Source organism: Phoca vitulina, unplaced genomic scaffold (assembly GCF_004348235.1).
Source record: "Phoca vitulina isolate PV1807 unplaced genomic scaffold, GSC_HSeal_1.0 scaffold20, whole genome shotgun sequence".
In the NCBI taxonomy this organism is placed as follows: Eukaryota; Metazoa; Chordata; class Mammalia; order Carnivora; family Phocidae; genus Phoca; species Phoca vitulina.
The window spans coordinates 40536000-40554872 of NW_022589723.1; the positions used below are offsets into that span (position 1 = coordinate 40536000).

An 18873-nucleotide genomic window follows, 5' to 3' on the forward strand; every position below is an offset into this window, starting at 1 on the left:
TAAACGTGTTTGGTGTATGAATACAGATGCTCATAGAGGAAAACAAAACTGATAAAAGATCTCTCGTTGTATTAATACTGTGGTGGCATTATAGGTTGCTACTGTATTTTTAACAGTCAGTTTTTAAGAGAAGTATTAGCTTTATAGAAAAATTGAGAAGATGGCACAGAGTTCCCATACTGCCCTCCCACACAGAGAGTTTCCCCTATTCATATCTTACAATAATTTGGTACATTTGTTATAATTAATAAACCAATACTGATATATTATTATTAACTACCCATTGTTTATTCAAGTTTCCTTAGCTTTTACCTAATACCCTTCCACGATCTCATCCAGGATACCACATTACATATAGTTTTCATTTCTCTCTAGGTTCCTTTTAGCTGTGACAGTTTCTTATATTTTCTTTATTTTTGATGTCTTTGACAGTTTTGAGGAGTACTGTGTATTGTAGAATACCCCTCTTTTGAGATTTATCTGATGTTTATCTTATGATTATACTGCATTGTGGGTTTTTGGGAGGAAGCTGACAGAGGTAAAATGCCAGTCTCATCACATCATATCAAGGGTACCTACTATCAACATGAATTATCACTACTGATGTTAACCTTGATTACCTGGTTGGTAATCTCAGGTTTCTCCTGCATTGTGAAGTTACTTTACCTCCCTCTGTTTCATACACTGCTCTTTAGAAGGAAGTCTCTCTGTAGAGTCCATACTTAAAGAGTGAGAGTTATGCTTCACTTCCTTGAGGGCAGAGTATTTACGTAAATTATTAGGAATTTTTCTGCACAGGAGATATGTCTTTTTCCCTCATTTTATTTATGTATTTAATCCTGAGTATGACCACATGGAGATTTATTTTATCCTTTGAGTTTTAACCCAGTACTATATTTTATTGTTCAAGTTATTCCAGCTTTGGCCATTAGGAGTTCTTTCACTTGCCTCTTGTGCCCCTTGGACATACCCCATCAACAAGGTTTTGTGTTTGTGTTTTTTGTAAGCATTTCCTTATTTTCTGGCGCTACAAGTTGCTCTAGACCCAGTGTGTGTTTTCTGCCACAGACCTAGAATCAGCCATTTTCCAAGGAGCCTTGCTTCCTTTTATTGGAGAATAGTATTAGGAACCAAGATCTTGGTGCTATTGTATTTTTCTCTTACTATTTTTTTTCTTAGTTCTGATTCCCCCCCGCCCCCCTTTCTTCCCCTGAAGATTTCTGGTAGACCAAATACGAATTCCAACATGGCAAATTTAGGTAAGCCCATTAAATACTCATTTCCAACCACCTTCTCCTTCTCTTCCTTCTTCCTTAGACCTCTTTCAGCCAGGGTTGACCCTGTGACACATTGCTGGCCAGAGAGATATTCAATACAAATCTCCTGGGAAGGGCTTCCTTTCCAAAACGAAGTCAAATCCTGGGGGGATGTATTTTTGGGCCCTTTAGCTTTCTTCCTGTCAGGAAAATGGAATTGATACCTTGATGTTCGGCATGAATATGAAAGCAAATCCTAGGGAATGCACAGTAGGGAGAAAGAAAGGACCTTATTCCTTGATGTCGTTGCTGACCTATATGGTTGAACCATCCCTGATCTGCCTGGCTCCAGACTTTTTTGTCTAAAATAAAATAAACTCCTGTGTAAACTATTGTTACTTGGTTTTTCAGTAATTGCTGCAGCTGAGCACACAGTCTTAGTCAATTTAGATATCAACTCGGTTGGCACAATTACTATTAATTTACTTAAGAAATATTTGTTGAGGGTGCCTGGGTGGTTCAGTTGATGAAGCGACTGCAGCTCATTTCATGATCTTGGAGTCCCAGGATCGAGTCCTGCATCGGGCTTCCTGCTCAGCAGGGAGTCTGCTTCTCCCTCTGACCTTCCCCCCTCTCATGTTCTCTCTCTCTCTCAAATAAATAAATAGAATCTTAAAAAAAGAAATATTTGTTGAGGACCTACCATGTGTAAAGCTTCACAATACAGAGCAAAAAGAGAGGAATTCTGTTGGGATCATCCAGTTCCCATTGGACCCAGGTTTCATAATGGTATGCAGAATAAGATAATTACATGGGGAATGAGGATTAGAAACAGAATATTTTTCATATTTTGTCATTTGCTTGGTCACAATTACTCATCATCTGTATCTGTCACGTTACCTTTCTGTTATCTCTATATCTGCAGATGATTTGGCATTTTAGCCAGTTCCAGGACAGAAATCTAAGCGTGGTCCTAGTCCCTTCCTTTTCTCTAACTCTTCACATCCATTCAATTATCATTTGGTAGCCTATTTTCTTACCTTATAAATATTATTTGCCCCATCATCTTTAATTCCTTTGCTTCTCCACTAGTTCTGACCCTTAGAAATTTCTCTCATATACATTACAGCCCTTCATGCCTAGTCCAAAAGGCAGATGAAATCTTGTTTCTCTCTTCAGTAAAATTATGTGCTGGCTTTGCATTGTTTCTAGTATAAAGTTCAAAATTTTTTCTCTTGAAAGCCTTGTAGGATCTTACCCTGCCTGGCTGTCCAGTCTCATTTTATGGCAGTGTCCCCCCCCACAAACCACACTGCAGGACGCATCCCTGACTTCATTCTAAACATTTAACTAATTCCATCTTTAGTTTTCTGTGTTCTTATTTATTTCAGAATATTTTTTTCAACCAGAGATTCTTGCTACTCCCAATGCCTTTTAAACCTGTAAGACAGAGCTGTCTTTCAGAAGACTTTCTCTAATTCTCACACTATCACTCTCAAGGATCTCTGTATTCAACCTCTGCTATCACATAAACTGGCTGTTGGGGTGCCTGGGTGGTTCAATCCGTTAATAGCTGGCTTTGGCTCAGGTCATGATCTCGGGTCATGATCTCGGTCATGATCAAGCCCCATGTCAAACTCCCTGCTCAGCGGGGAGTCTACTTGTCCCTCTCCCTCTACCCCTCCCCTGATTGTGCTCGCATGTGTGTGCACTCTCTCTCTCTAATAAATAAAAAAAATCTTAAAAAAAAGTAAACTGGCTGTTATATTTTGTTGATCTTTAAAATAAAACAGCCAGTTATTTTTATCAGCCAATGGGTTTATTCAGGAATAGCAGAAGAATTGCAATTTGTGACATGCAAGCTATGACAAACCGTAACAAGTCCGGAGGTCCAAGGAGAGGAATGTTACATTATAGAGAAAAGGAGGAAGTTGGGAGGGACTGCTTTGAAGGCAGGTCTGTTGGAGGAAAGTGAAAGTTCAGGGTGGTGACAGTTTCTCTTGGCTGAGTTGTGGTATTTTCTTACTGGCTGAGCTTGTTGCTGGGCCAGGAGAAAATTTTTCTTCTTGTTGAAGTAGCAAAGTAGGCTTCTTCCTGTTTGGAATACAAGGTATGTCTCTTCCTGTTGGGTTATAATTGGTGACAAGTAATAGGGCAGGAGAGCTTTCCTTTCTGGCCTCTAGACTCAAATTTAAATGAAGTTTCCCTTATTCAGTTTCACAATTTGAAATACCTCTTGAATGCATGTACTTCCATCTCCAGTACCACCACTTTGTTCTAGACTATCATTATCATAACCTATTGAAATGGTCTCTCTGCTTCTACTTTGGTAACTTATAAAATACATGCTTTACCCAGTATCCAGTGATCTTTTCAAACTCCAGATCTGATCATTATGGCACTGTGTTTAAAAATCCTTCTCAGGTTTACTGATGATCTTAGCCTACGAACTAAATACTAACGTGGCCTGTAATGTATGGCATACATTGGTTCCTGTGTATCTACTTTTCTAGTCTCACTTATTTTCTTTTAGTTCTTTAAACATGCTCTGCTCCCTCTTATCTCAGGGCCTTTGCACATGTTTCTCCTATCTGTTTATCATTTAGATACCTTCAACTCTCAACACTTGCTCAGGATATCCTCACCCAGATCTACAGCAGATTTCTTTGTTATATGTTTCACTTACTCTGTCTTTTGCATAAACTCGTAGAGTTGAGCAAGTTGGAGAGCATATAGTTGCATTTAATTTTCAAAAATGATTATAGCTCCTATGTTTAAAAGCAGCTTTTTGCATCCACTCCTCTGGAAACCTTCACTCCTTGTATACAAACTGCTCATTTCACTCATTCCATAAGATTCCTCTCCTGTCTGGACTTCATGATAAATTCCTTAAATACAGGTCTTGTCAGCACCCTAGATTCTTTTGTTCAAAATCTTTTTTACAGCCCAGTGATTTTTCTCTCCCAATTTTTTAGTTTTGTTTGTTTTGTTTGTCAATTTTTGGTAAGAAACCCACAGAGAAAGTTAGCAATCGTTTGCTTTGTTTAGGAAAGTTTTCAGTAGTATAAGCTGCGCTTAAATGGGTACTCTGACCACGCCAGGAACATAAGGGATTTTCAAAGGACTGATTCAAGGTCAGCGTTCTGTTCTTCACTTCCCTGAACCCCAGACCCAAACCTCACAGTTAGAACTTTGTGTGATTTCATGAACTGCTGACAAATACCCAGATTTCATCCTGACTTTAAAGCAGTCTTGGCTCAAGAGACTCAAGAATCAGAAGAGGCTTTAGAGGTCATTTAGTTTTAGTCCAGCCACCTTGCTGTACAAGGTCATTTGGTTCCTGAGTGTTCCGTACCACCCACATATAAGAGCTTGTCTTTTATACAGTGAACCCAGACTTCCTTGTTATAGTTTTCATCTACCAGTTTTAATTCTTGGCACTGTTTGTGGAATGACAATTTGTTATTTGAAGACAGCTATTGTGTCTTTTCTAGGTAGCTTTTCTCCAGGAAGAACACCCCTAGTTCCTGATGTATCATGGCTTAAAGTTCTTTTAACATCTTATTTGAATTTATAAAATTTTGCTTTTTGAGTGTTTTGGATTATTGGCCACTCTGTCCCCTTTCTGTTAGTGTAAATGATAAAGATGATTGCAAATAAAACAAGTTGATAGACTTAATGGCAAATGCAAAATATATAAGAACAAATTAGTTGAGAGAACATGTGAAGTATAATTTGGTGTTTAGCTTACAGATCAGAAAAAGCTATTTATTCAGACTTTTTTGGTGGATTAAATAGCGGGTGAAGACAGAGGACATTTGGGTAATAGAAACTGGTATAGGGGATGATTTATCTGATGAGTGACCACTTCCTTTGCTTTATTATGCTGTTACATTTGCATATCACTATCATTTTCAATCTGCGATCTGCTGCTCTATTTCATAAGTACAGTGTTTCCAGTTGGCATTTTGCCACTCAGAACATGTAGACTGCTGTTTTTCTGGAGCTGTAAAGGTGTTTTTCTCCCTTGCTGAAAAACACACATTCTACCGTGAATTGTAACATGCAGCCTTACATGTCATTCCTCCTGTCTGTGCAAAAGTACGGATTTACCACTCGCTGCCTGAACTAGGAGGGTTAAAAGTGGTGGTGGCAGCTGAACTTCCTATGAACTGCAAAACCCTAAGATAATTTGTCAGGGATTTCTAAGGTTTTCTCTTTTAACTTTTCCTTTATCTTACTCTGGGATAAAACCCATATAAATTTGAGAAGACGCATTCATCTTGATAATGACACAGAAACTTGTGCTTTTCTGATCTTTTGCCACTCAAGTGCTGAACTATTAATATCACATGAAAATTATAAAGTGACTTTATAATTATTTCCAAGTAAAATTGAAAAGGAGCATTATCCTCCTATTACCTGATGTTTGTGGTTTTACCTGTACTCCTGAACTCCCAGCATTTCAAGTGGAATTGATATCTTTCCAAAGGACAGCTTTTTCTGGGTGGTTTTTGGTTTTGATTTTTTTTTTTTAAGGTTTTATTTTTAAGTAATCTCTACACCCAACATGGGGCTCGAACTTACAACCCTGAGATCAAGAGTCTCATACTCTACCAACTGAGCCAGCCAGGTGCCCCTTGATACGTTTTTTAAATAGTAAAACTTGTGCATGATCTCATCTTGTTGACACAGCTTTGAGCACAAGTTTAGTATTAATAGCATCTTCTCCAATAATTTAGCTTTTTTTCCTTCTTTCTCATTCTAGTATTTGTTGAAAGGTGTAGGACCAAAAAAGGTCCTTGTGTAACATAAACAAGCATTTAATTAAGGGGTAATGCCTGTGGTACTGGAATATGTGAAGTGAAACAGAGGTGCTTAATCAGCCTCAAAAGCTATTTACTGCTTCGTAAACTTCAGTGCTCAGTGTCATAAATATTATTACTGTTCTAGGACTTCAGAAAAGCAATGCAATATCAAAACTTATTTTTTTCTACACTTAAAGTATGGAAGGTTTTCTTCCTAATAGAATTTTATAATGAAGCTAATAGTTGGGAAAAGCATACATACCTGAAATTTTTAACTGAAGTGTCATCAGAAGGGACTTAAATAACAAATGAGGGATATGTTGAAATGAAGCAAGGAGGGAAAGGTTTTATCACCATTAAGGCTGAAGTTATATTGAGGAATAAGTCACATAATATTGCCATGTATTTATTGAGCACCTACTGTGGGGCATGGACTAATAGATGCTTTACATACATGATCTTTATTCATTATAGCAGCCCTGTACACTAAGTTGGTTCTAGTTTTAGAATGAGGACACAGAAACTCGGTGAGATTGTCACATAGTTGTATCTGTACTCTCTCCATTACTTCAAACTGCTTATCAGAAAGCTTACATTTAAGTAGTAATTTTTTTCATATTCATTCTGTTGAATACCTACTAGTATACCTGAAAAGTTAAGTTATGCTATGTTAATTCTTAAATTTTTAACCTTTTATTTCTTCCATATTCACCATTTATTAAGCAGCTAGTATATTCCTAATAATTATTAAGTATTATGAGGGCTATAACCAAATACGAGGACCTTATCTCCCCCACTCCCCCCAGAGTTTACAAATTGATAACTATTCCAGCCTTGTATACACAGAATTTTAAGGAGAACTCAAAGAGAACAAGGTTCTTTTTTCCAGTATTTTGTGACTTTGGCCAGACCCCTTCCAAATTGTCCCCCTTCTGTTTAGATAAGGAAGTGCACATAAAAGCTAAAATTCAATCCAAATGATGTCTATATGATCCAGTACATGGACAAATAAGGAAGGTGTTCATAGTCTGGTTGAAATGCTTTGATAGAAAGGAAATCATGTGCCGCGAGAACCTAGAAGAGGTAGTTAGCATAAGAACTTCTGAAGCAGGGAAAGTTTTACAGAAAAATTGTTATTGGAGCCAAGACAAAAAAAAAAACACAAGAAAGAGCTGGTCAATACAGAATCTAAGGGAAGGCTTTTGTTAGGATTATTAACATTTTATTAACCCAAATATTTATATCTATCACTTGCTTATACTGTTATTTCCTTTGTGAGCTACTGTGATTCTGTAGATCTTTTATTCCAGTAGTGTTTTCCTAAAGATCCTACATTCTATGTGAAAATGTCAGCAGTAGGAGTTAAAAAGTTCGGATAGTTGGTGTTTGTTTAAGAAAATTTGCTGATCATCATGTCTAGTTCCCTGGTTTTGCACACAAAGAAGCCAAGACCCACATAAACTGTGAAATGCTTAGTATCAGATACTTATAAGCCTCAGACTTGGGATTTGGCTTGGATTATAGTCATGGTTTTATCCTGAAGCTAAAGCTCTAGTTGAAAAATGCAGGAGGTTAGTGATAGTTTAATAATAAAAAATAATTTATATTTCCCTTTATTGTTTTTCTTCATTGGCTTTGGAAGAGAAGTGATTGAAGAAATGTGAAGTAATGGAAGTATCCAAGGTGGAATATAGATGATAATTTATTTAGGTAAAGCATGGGGAACCCTTACTTCAGAAAGTTCAGCTTTTTAAAGTGGAGTCACTTAATTTCTGAAGATGTTTATGTACATGCCATCTTTTTAATGTATAATATAGTGTGAAAACGGCAAATTTAATAAAAAACCTGAGTGTGTGAGGTAATAGTGGCAGTAGAATTTGTAAGCTCAGATTTATTCATACATTCTTCTTTTAACTGGCCTTTTAACTGAAGTGAAATTGTTGGGGAAAGCGTGAAGTTATGGAGAGTTTGGAATAGGGATGCCTTTGGTTGACTGTGATTATCATAATGTATTTCAACCTTGAAACTGAGCCCTGGATGACAGAGGAAGGCAGCTTAGACATAAGAAAATGCCAGAGAGACAAAATAACCTTCAGCTAGTCTATAAAAGAATGATTAAGCAGTTCAAAATGTAAATTCCATATTCTTTCACACAGCCATTTCCAGGGATTTTAAATGACCATAACTGTTCTTTTTCTGGATCCAGAAATGTACTTCAATTCTGAATGGCATAAGGAAATATTTGGAGCCTGCTGTCAGCCTTCTTCTAGTTGCTTTACCCAGGAGATAGTAGTTGCTTTACCCAGGAGATAGTGTGTGCAAAAGCCAAATTATTTCTGAAGAACAATGTAAATGATGTAAGAGCAAAGGATAAAAGGTATCCTCAGAATTTCCATAGTTAAGTCCAACGGAGGGTTTAGACTTGAAGTGTTTGAGGTCTTACTGATTACATCACTTACTCCCTTAAACTCTTACTGACTAGTTACTCTTCCTCCACTTTTCTTCAAATACTCAAAAAGAGAAAATGGCTAAACAAAAATGTACATGATAACTGCCATTACAATTTGCCATATATGCTAATCTTTCCTAGTGAGAACAACCTACAGCGTATAAAAAATGAAGATGTTAGAGTATTTCTAAGTCCCTTTCTTGTAAAATTCTCTCTCATCTATTGCACTAGACTCTCATCTATTGCACTATTCTAAGTTCTACCCATTTTCTTTTCTTTTCTTTTTTTTTTAAGATTTTATTTATTTATTTAAGTGACAGGGAGAGAGAGAGAGAGAGACAGCGTGAGAGGGAACACAAGCAGGGGGAGTGAAAGAGGAAGAAGCAGGCTTCCGGCTGAGCAGGGAGCCCGATGCGGGACTCGATCCCAGAGCCCTGGGATCATGACCTGAGCTGAAGGCAGTCGCTTAACCAACTGAGCCACCCAGGCGCCCCAGTTCTACCCATTTTCCATTGAATTATACCCTATCTATCAATCAGATTAATTTCCAGAAGGCCCTACATTAATTATCTACACCTTTGGCATTTAGTGGGTTTTCATTAAATATATAATTGAGTACAAATTCTGGTTCTAACTACCTTTCCTACCTATTTTTATGAATCTTCCCCTCCTGCCTTATACTTGTTTAGTGATTTCTAATTTGCATATAATTTTTCCATATATTGTCATTTATATTATGCAGGAACTACTATACATTTATTGTAGTTGACAATATAAATATGTCATTTATATTGTGCAGGCACTACTATACATTTATAAAGTGCAGGAACTACTATACATGTGTACAAATAAGCACCAAGTCCAAGTAGGTTAGGTGATTTGTATAACAGTTTTCTGAAACTTTTTAGTCTCAGAAAATCCCATTTAAAAAGCATCCTCCATGGGGCATCTGGGTGGCTCAGTCGGTTAAGCGTCTGCCTTTTCGCTCGGGTCATGATCTCAGCGTCCTGGGATCAAGTCCCGCATTGGGCTCCATGCTCAGCAGGGAGTCTGCTTGTCCCTCTGCTCCTCCCCCGACTTGTTCTTTCTCTCTCTCTCTGTCTGTCTCTCAAATAAATAAAAGCATCCTCCAAAATGAAATGCTAAGGTATAGATCTAAGGAAATATATACAGATCTATAGGTAGAAAACTATAAAACACTGATTAAAAAAATCAAAGATTTATATAAATGGGGAGATAATCTGTGTTTGTGGATTAGAATACTCAATATTGTTAAAATATCAGTTTTTTTCCATTTTTTCATTTTAGCCTATAGACTCAATCCAGTCCCAGTCCAGATCCCAGTAACCCATTTTGTAGATAACATCATACTAATTCTTAAGTTTATATGGAAAACAAAAGACCTAGTAAGGCCAACACAATACTGAAGATGAACAAAGAAAAGGAACAAAGTTGGGACTACTCACACTACCTGATTTCAAGACTCAATGTTAAGGCTACAGTAATCAAGACACAGTGGTATTGACAAAAGAATAGACACATTAATTAACAGGACAGAATAGAGAGTCCAAAATAAATCCACACAAATCTAGTCAACAATCTTTGACAAAAGAGCAAAGACAATTCAATGGACAAAGGATAGCCTTTTCAATAAATGGTGCTGGAACATATGTATTAAGTGAACCTAGGCACAGACCTTATGATTTACACAATAATTAACACAAAGTCAATCATATACCAAATTTTAAAATGCAAAACTGTAACACTTACTGAAGAAGCCATAGGAGAAAGTTGATATGGCTCTTGGGTTTGGCAATGAGTTTTAAAATACATTAGTAATGGGATGCCTAGGTGGCTCAGTCAGTTAAGTGTCCAACTCTTGATTTTGGCCCAGGTCATGATTTTAGGATTGTGAGATTGAGCCCCGCATGAGGCTGGGTGTGGAACCTGCTTAAAATTCTCTCTCTCCCTCTCCCTTGGCCCCTTCCCCCTTTAAAATTAAAAAATAAAAATAAATAAATAAAATAAAATACTAGTAATGTGATCCAGGCAAGAAAAGAAATGGGTAAGTTGGGCTTAGTTAAAATTGAAAACTTCTGCGCAATGCAAGACACTCTTAAGAGACTGAAAAGACAAGCCACAGATGGGGAGAAAATATTTGCAAAACACATCTGATAAAGGATTTGTATCCAAAATATGTAGAAAACTCTTAAAACTCAATGATAAACAAATCAACTCCATCAAAAAAATGAACAAAAGATTTGAAGAGACATTTCATCGAGGAAGATGTATAGGTGGCAAGTAAGTATATAAAAGATGTTCAACATCATAGGTCATGAAGGAATTGCAAATTAAAACAGTAATGAGATACTATTACATACCTGTTAGAATGGCTAACATTTAAAACACCAACAAAAGCAAATTCTGGCAAGGATTTGGAGCAATAGTAATTTTCATTCTTTGCTGGTGAGAATGCAAAATGGTACAGCTACTTTGGAAAACAGTTTGATGTTTCTTACAAAACTAAATGTAGTCTCACCATATGAATCTGCAAACACACTCCTAAGTATTTACACAACTAATTTGAAAACTCATATCTACCAAACCTGCACACATTTATAGTAGCTTTGTTCATAATCCACCCTCAAATCAGAAGCAGCCAAGTTCAGTAGGTGAATGAATAAACTTTGGTACATCCATAAATGGAATATTATTTGGTGATAAAAAGAAAAGAGCTATCAAACTGTGAAAAGACATAGATAAATCTTAAATGCATACTGTTGAGTTAAAGAAGCCAGTCTGAAAATGCTACATTCTGTACAAATCCCATTATATGACATTCTGGAAAAGGCAAAAATAAGATTCATTGAAAAGATCAATATTGCCAAGAGCTGAGGGCAGCAACGAGTTGGGGGGAAGGTTGGTTAGGTGAAGCACAGGGGCTTTTTTAGGGTATTTTTTTTTAAGATTATTTATTTATTTGACAGAGAGGAGAAGTAGGCAGAGTGGCAGGCACAGGGAGAGGGAGAAGCAGGCTCCCTGCTGAGCAGAGAGCCCAATGCGGGGCTCGATCCCAGAACCCTGGGATCACGACCTGAGCCGAAGGCAGACGCTTAACCGACTGAGCCATCCAGGCATCCCTTTTTTAGGGTATTTTGTATAATACTGTAACGGTGAATATAGGACATTAAGTATTTATTAAAATCTGTAGAACTTTATAGCAGAAAGAGTGGATACTAATATATATATAAATTTTTAAAACTTCATTTAGATGATCAGGGATCCTAGGATGGAGTGTAAAATGTGACAAAAGAATGTAAATGTATTATGAATATAAGAAACAATGTTGCTGAAAGGGGTGGAGGAGTAAGGTGCTGATCTGAGTAACTTTGGAAATGAGTGGAATCTGTAAGACTAAAAGGGAAAACGAACCATATATGTAAACACTATACTCTCATACAGGGGGATCAGGGTAAGGGTTAACAATTTTGAAACTACTGTACATGTTTCTGCTATTGTAGTGGGGTTATAGGTAAGCAAGGAGAAGAAGCTGGTAGATCCATGTGCTAATGGATTAGAGTTGGAGACAGACATTAATTAGTATGAACTCGTGTTTAGCTTAATATAGATATGGATAATTACATATAGAAATGTTCATAGATATGTGTGTATATACACAGGTTAGTAAACACAGTTATATTGCTCTGTCAGCTGAGAGGGCCTAGAAGCAATGAAATCCCAGTAACAATGACCACACCTCGTGCCCAGATCTTGCTTGGTTTCTAATACCATTATCCAATAAGAGAAATGAGAGCTTCTTAGAGAAGTGACTGTTTCTTGTGCTGGGGCAGGAAATATACAAGGTGAGCATGGATCATCTTGTAGTGCCAAAAACTAAGAAAGTACTTTAAAAGACATAGCTACACACACACACACACACACACACACACACACACACACACACACACACACACACACACTAACAGGAGTGCACCAAAGGGACAGAAGGGTCACTGAAAGATCTCCCAACGTCCAAAGCTGGAACACTTTGAGGAACAGAATAAAGTAGTATTGCGTTAAAACCCAAAGTATAAAGAAATATCCATTTGTCTTTACTGATATAATTGATGTTGATTCCAAGGGAGAATAGGCAAATCTCTGGTGCAGAAAAATTTCAAATAATTTATTTAGATACTCCACCCTCAAAGAAGTATAACTCTCTACCTCTTAAGTTGAACTCTTGATAGTGACTTTTTTTCAAAGAATACAATATCATGGAGAAACCTGACAAACTCTGCCTCATGCCAGGTTATCAAGTTTGTACCCTTGATTTGATAGGATAAAACTGATACATTACCTGAGTCATTCTCCTCCCTCAAACATATTATCCCAGTCTAATCATGAGGAATCAAATCACACTTCTATAAAATATCTAACCAGTAATCCTTAAAACTGTCAAGATCATTGTGGTAGGTTGAATGGTGATATTCTCCCCCCGCCCCCTCCCTGTCCAAATATGCCCATGTGCTAACCTCCAGAACCTGTGAATTTGACCTTATTTGGAAAAAGAGTCTTTGCAGATATATTTAAATTAAGAATCTTAAGAATCATCCTTGATTGTCTTGGAACACTCTAAATCCAGTGATATGTTCCTCATAAAACACAGAAGGCACAGACACAGAGAAGACGGAGGCAGAGATTGGAGTGATGTAGCCATAAGCCAAGGGATGCCTATGGCCATCAGAAGCTGGAAGAGACAAGGAATGGTTCTCCCTGAGAGCTTTCAGAGAGCGTGGCACTTTGGAGATCTTGATTTTAGGGTTATGACTCCTAAAACTGAAAGAGAATAAATTTCTGGTTTCTTTCTTAATTCCTGTATAGTTAAAGTACAGTGTTATATTAGTTTCAGGTATACATTATAGTGATTCAGTTTTCTACATTACTCCATGCTCATGGCAGTAAGTGTGTACTCTTCATCCCCTTCACCTATTTCACCCATACTTCCCCTATTCCCCCGCCCCACCACTTTTGGTCACCATCAGTTTGTTCTCTATAGTTAAGATTTTCTTTTTTGGTTTGTCTCTTTTTTCCTTTGTTCATTTGTTTTGTCTCTTAAATTCCACAAGTGACATCATATGGTATTTGTCTTTCTCTGACTTATTTCACTTAGCATTATATTCTCTAGCTCTGTCCATGTTGTTGCAGATGGCAAGATCTCATTCTTTTTTATGGCTGAGTAAATATTCCATTGTACATATATATCACATCCTCTTTATCCATTCATCTATGGATGGACACTTGGGTTGCTTCCATATTTGGCTATTGTAAATAATGCTGCATTAAATATAGGTATGCATATAAATTTTCAAATTAGTATTTTCATTTTCTTTGGCTAAATACCCAGTAGTGGAATTACTGGATCATGTGGTAAATTTCTGGGTTTTTGTTTTTTAAGGCATTAAGTTTGTATAATTTGTTACAGCAGCCACAGGAAATTAATAGTCATCAAAGAAAAAAAAGTTCTGAAAAACTGTCACAACCAAGAGTAGCTTAACAATACATAACTACTAAATGTAATATGATATTCTGGATGGGATCCTCAAACATATTGGACATTAGAGGAAAACTAGAGGATATCTGAATTAAGTATGAACTTTAGTTGATAATAATGTATTTGTATTGGTTCACTAATTGTAACAAATGATGACAGGAGGGAAGAGAAAAATTGTGACAAATGTATCATACTAATATAAGATGTTAATAAGGAAAACTGGGTGTGGGACACATGGGAACTCTTTGAACTATATTTACAGTTTGTCTACACATCTAAAACTGTTACAAAATAAAAGATGTAGTAAAAAAAGAAAGAAAAGGAAAAGGTACCTTTTCTGGGAATAAAATGACCCAGAATATTCCACCTTCAGAGCAAGGATTTCCTTACTTTTGCAGCTATGTGCTGGGGGAAGTTTGCCTATTTTACAGGTCTCCTCAATTCCTTAAACTGTGTGTAGTCAGCCTTGCCATTCAAGCAGATAAGCTGTTGGGGAAACAGACCAATTCAGCTACAGAGGAAATCAGGGCAAGTCACACCTTCTAAACAAAGTAGCACTTTGGCTTTCTTAGTGCTTTCTTTCCTTCCTGAATAATTCAGTCCAGAAGTCACGGGATGGGGCCCAGGAAGGTAGGTGTCTGTGCTAGGTCTCCTTGGAGAAATGGCTGATTCTAGGGCTGGGGCAGAGAAAGAATAGGACAAGATGTGCTGAACACATCTTCCTGTACCAAAATGTAAGGAATTGCTCAAAGAGGGGTTATATCTAAAGGATACAGAAGCGATCTTGAAGGAGTACTCACTGACTAGTTTTTGAACAGTTTGAGCATCATATAATACTCATTTTATCAAATTATAGCCCACTGAATAAAATAGACCATTCATGAGTCTGTAGTGACATAATAAATTAATGGAGAGAAGAAAAGGAAGAACAGAATTAGGAAAATGACAATTTAGGAACCAGTGTGGTATAATCAGTTATCCATGAAATATTGGTAGATGCCAAAACTAATGGGTGAAAGTTTAATGAGGAATGGGCTGTTCGTGTAGTCTCAAAGCATCTCCTCACAAAATATCTATTAATTACTAAGGAAGAAAAAGGAACTTCACAGTGGGAAACCTGGCAGATACTAACCCCACTCAGGTGATGACAGCTAATGTTAATAGTTAATGGAACAAAATAAAATCATGCACTACCTGATAGGATGCAGTATGAGGACCAGGAGATCATTTCTGTGATTCTTCTACCAAAATCTATAACATAAATCTAATTGAGGAAACATCAGAGAATTCCAAATTGAGAGACTTTCTAGAAGATACCTGGCCTATAACTTTCAAAATTTAAAAGATCATGAAAGTCAAGGAAAAAACTCAAGAACTAATTGTTCCAGAGTTAGAGACTACAGAAACGTGACAGTTAAATGCAACCCATGATACTAAATCTGGGCCTTTTGCTACAAAAGACATTAGTGGGATGATAGATGAGACTTGAATAGGGCATAGAGATTACAGGATATAATTGTTGATTTGTTGATTTTGATGATTATATTATGGTTATTTGGGAAAATGTCCTTATTAAAGGAATTACAAACCTAAGTTTTCAGGGATGATCAGACACAATATCAGCAATTTACCCTGAAATGGTTCGGAAAAAAGATTCTTTATATTATTCTTGAACTTTTCTGTAAGTTTGAAATTATTTTTTAAATTATCTTTAAAAATTTAAAATAAAAGCCAATATCGGGATGAGAGGAAGAATTTCTTCAGAATAGCTCTGATCAACTAAAGATCCCCAGACCTTGAGGAAAATTGAGCACATTAAAGGGAACTATTAAGATCAAATATTAATTCTAGGAGAAAGAGTTTGTGGAAAGAATTTTTTGTAATAAAAATAATCTTATAAATAGCCTTGGAAACTTCATATTGAGTGAATTTTGGTAGTTAATGCTTTTCCTTGGCTTGCCTCTTTGCCAAGGGTGGGAGTGGAAGTTTAGCTCCCTGCTGGGTCCTGCTGGCAGGGGGCTGGGTAGGGAAAGAAGGGAATAGTAGTGCCAACTATTACCACTTTGTACAATCTTGTCCTGCCTAGGTACTGCCAGGAATGTTTGAAGTTTAGCTCCCTGTGGGCCCTGCTAACATCACAGAAGCACATAGGAGGGACAATATTGTAGAGGTATGGAAAAAACATTGACTGAGGAGAAACTACCAATGATGAGGAAAAGAGAGAAATTTTAAGATAGAATTTATAGACTACAGCTGTACCATTCTGCTACCCTAAACTGTGGTCCTTGACATCTTAAGGCATATGGTCTCCTTATGCTTTTTGAATTAAGAGTTTTAGAAAAGATACTTTTAAAAGGACCATTTAACCCATTGTATTCCACCCAGCAATCAGTGTTTATGTAAGAAATGTGAAAAGGAACAGTTACTGGGTCTTCTCAAAGTTGGAATTAAATATACCAAAGAACAGAAGCTGTAGGACTTTTTTCCTTAATAATAAATATGTTCAAAAGGCAGATTTATGGTTGTGACTGACCTGAAATAACTGTGTTTTTTTTATTTAAAAAAAATGCTAAAGATGACTGTTCTCTCCTATGTTGCTAGTTACATATGTAACCACTTCTAAACCAATAGTACATCTTGGGTCTGCGTTAGTCTAGTTTAAAACTGAAGGTAGCTAGGGCGCCTGGGTGGCTCAGTCGTTAAGCGTCTGCCTTCGGCTCAGGTCATGATCCCGGGGTCCTGGGATCGAGTCCCGCATCGGGCTCCCTGCTCTGCGGAAGCCTGCTTCTCCCTCTCCCACTCCCCCTGCTTGTGTTCCTGCTCTCGCTATGTCTCTCTCTGTCAAAAAAATAAATAAAATCTTTAAAAAAAAAAACAAAAACTGAAGGTAGCTAGAATCTCTGACAATTATGGTATAGTTGTTAAACTCTTAAAATGCCTGAGTTTTCTTCATTTAAAAGTTGAAAGTCTAAAACATAACAATAAGAACAACAACTACCTCTTTGAAAATCATGTGATTAAGAGTACTTTAAAAATTTTGGGGCACCTGGGTGGCTCAGTCATTAATCATCTGCTTTCGGCTCAGGTCATGGTCCCGGGGTCCTGGGATCGAGCCCCACATTGGGCTCCCTGCTTGGCGGGAGGCCTGCTTCTCCCTCTCCCACTCTCCCTGCTTGTGTTCCCTGTCTCACTGTGTCTCTCTCTGTCAAATAAATAAATAAAATCTTTAAAAAAAAAAAAAAAATTTAAAAGTACTTTAAAAATTTTAAATACAGTGCTTATATTCTTTGGATGATGGAAGAATTGATTAAAGTCCCTGAAATACATTAGTTTCAATAAATGTTTGCTGTGAAATGAATGTTGAATAATCTTAAAAGGTTGGGGGGCGCCTGGGTGGCTCAGTTGGTTAAGCGACTGCCTTCGGCTCAGGTCATGATCCTGGAGTCCCGGGATCGAGTCCCGCATTGGGCTCCCTGCTCGGCAGGGAGTCTGCTTCTCCCTCTGACCCTCCTCCCTCTCATGCTCTCTGTCTCTCATTCTCTCTCTCAAATAAATAAATAAAATCTTTAAAAAAAAAAAAAAAATCTTAAAAGGTTGGAAAATATTGGCATTAATTTCTTATTGAATGAGAAGTAAATGTCTTGCCTATATTATTCAATTCCTGTTCTCTACTCAATAGAGATTTGGGATGTGATGTAAATGAAAGATACCGTGTTAATCTTGAATTGAAATCACACAGCAAGGAGGAAACCTAATCATTAAATAGCAAAATCAATTTCATTTTCTTTCCTGTAATTTAAAAAATGTAGCATACACTGCATAGCTGTAGTGATCACTGCCCACATTTGGGGACTTTTGAAATCTGTTACCATTTGAAAAACTCTGTTACTAAATCCACTGTGCTGCCAGTGGCTGGGGGCGAACTGAGAGTGATTGACATGATGTAATGCCTAGTATACTTCATAGGAGAAATCCTTCCCAGCTCATAGATTTTTTTTTTTTAATACTGTTAGATCCTGTGGCTGCCAGAAAAATAGAAAATTCTGCCTATTTATAGCAGAATTCCTCCTTTGCAACCAATTTTCTTTTTATTCAAGCTATCTTCCCCAATTCCACCAAAAGCTAATATTATAAGAAGATTGGTACATCTGAGCTTCTAAGATCTGAAATCTCTCTGCTTTGGGCTTATCCAGGTGCACAAATACCTTGGTTATAGGAAATGACAGTCACGTCGTGTACTAATTTCCTAGAGGATCTGAAATACAGCAAAGTAGGACATTGTGCAATGTAAAGAAGAACATGGCAGAGAAGTTTTTGTTTTCCATGGGAAAGACTTCTTTACCTAAGAGGTCAATCATTAAAGTACAAGAGGCAGCAAATACTCTTCTGGTATATTATCTGCTAGGATTCTTTATGATTTTCAGCTAGATGACCTACTTAAATATTCTGCAGTTGCCCCAGTTTGTGATGAGGATATTAGTAAGCAAAAGTTGTGCAAAACCTCTGAGGAAATCTAATAATCTGTCATAAATTTTGTTTTTATTTAATGGTATAGATGAGAAAAAGGGGGTAAGCTTTAATCATTGAATATTAATAAATCAGCAACTGTAGGGTTTTAAAAATATTTGAATTGAAGGACCATTTTTTTCTTCAATAATATAAATTCAGTCAATTTGTTTTCCTTACAAATATTAGTTACCTGAAACTTAACACAGACAAAAAAATAAGGGCCAGGAGTACAGGCAAAGCTTGTTAACATTGTGCTGTGCTTTATTGCACTTTGCAGATAACTACTTTTTTTTTTTTTTT

At 36.9% G+C, this 18873-nt stretch overlaps 1 protein-coding gene across 10 annotated transcripts in view; it reads left to right on the top strand.

The window, feature by feature from the left end:
- Nucleotides 1-18873, top strand: part of PEAK1 (pseudopodium enriched atypical kinase 1) — a 329039-nt gene that overhangs the window by 104571 nt on the left and 205595 nt on the right. The window contains exon 1 of one of the 10 annotated variants that reach the window (XM_032417493.1): nucleotides 16217-16234. The exons of the other annotated variants lie outside the window; for them this stretch is intronic. The gene's annotated coding sequence lies outside the window, so the exon portion shown is untranslated. Of the gene's footprint in view, nucleotides 1-16216; nucleotides 16235-18873 lie in introns of those variants that run through there. 10 annotated transcript variants of the gene reach the window in all.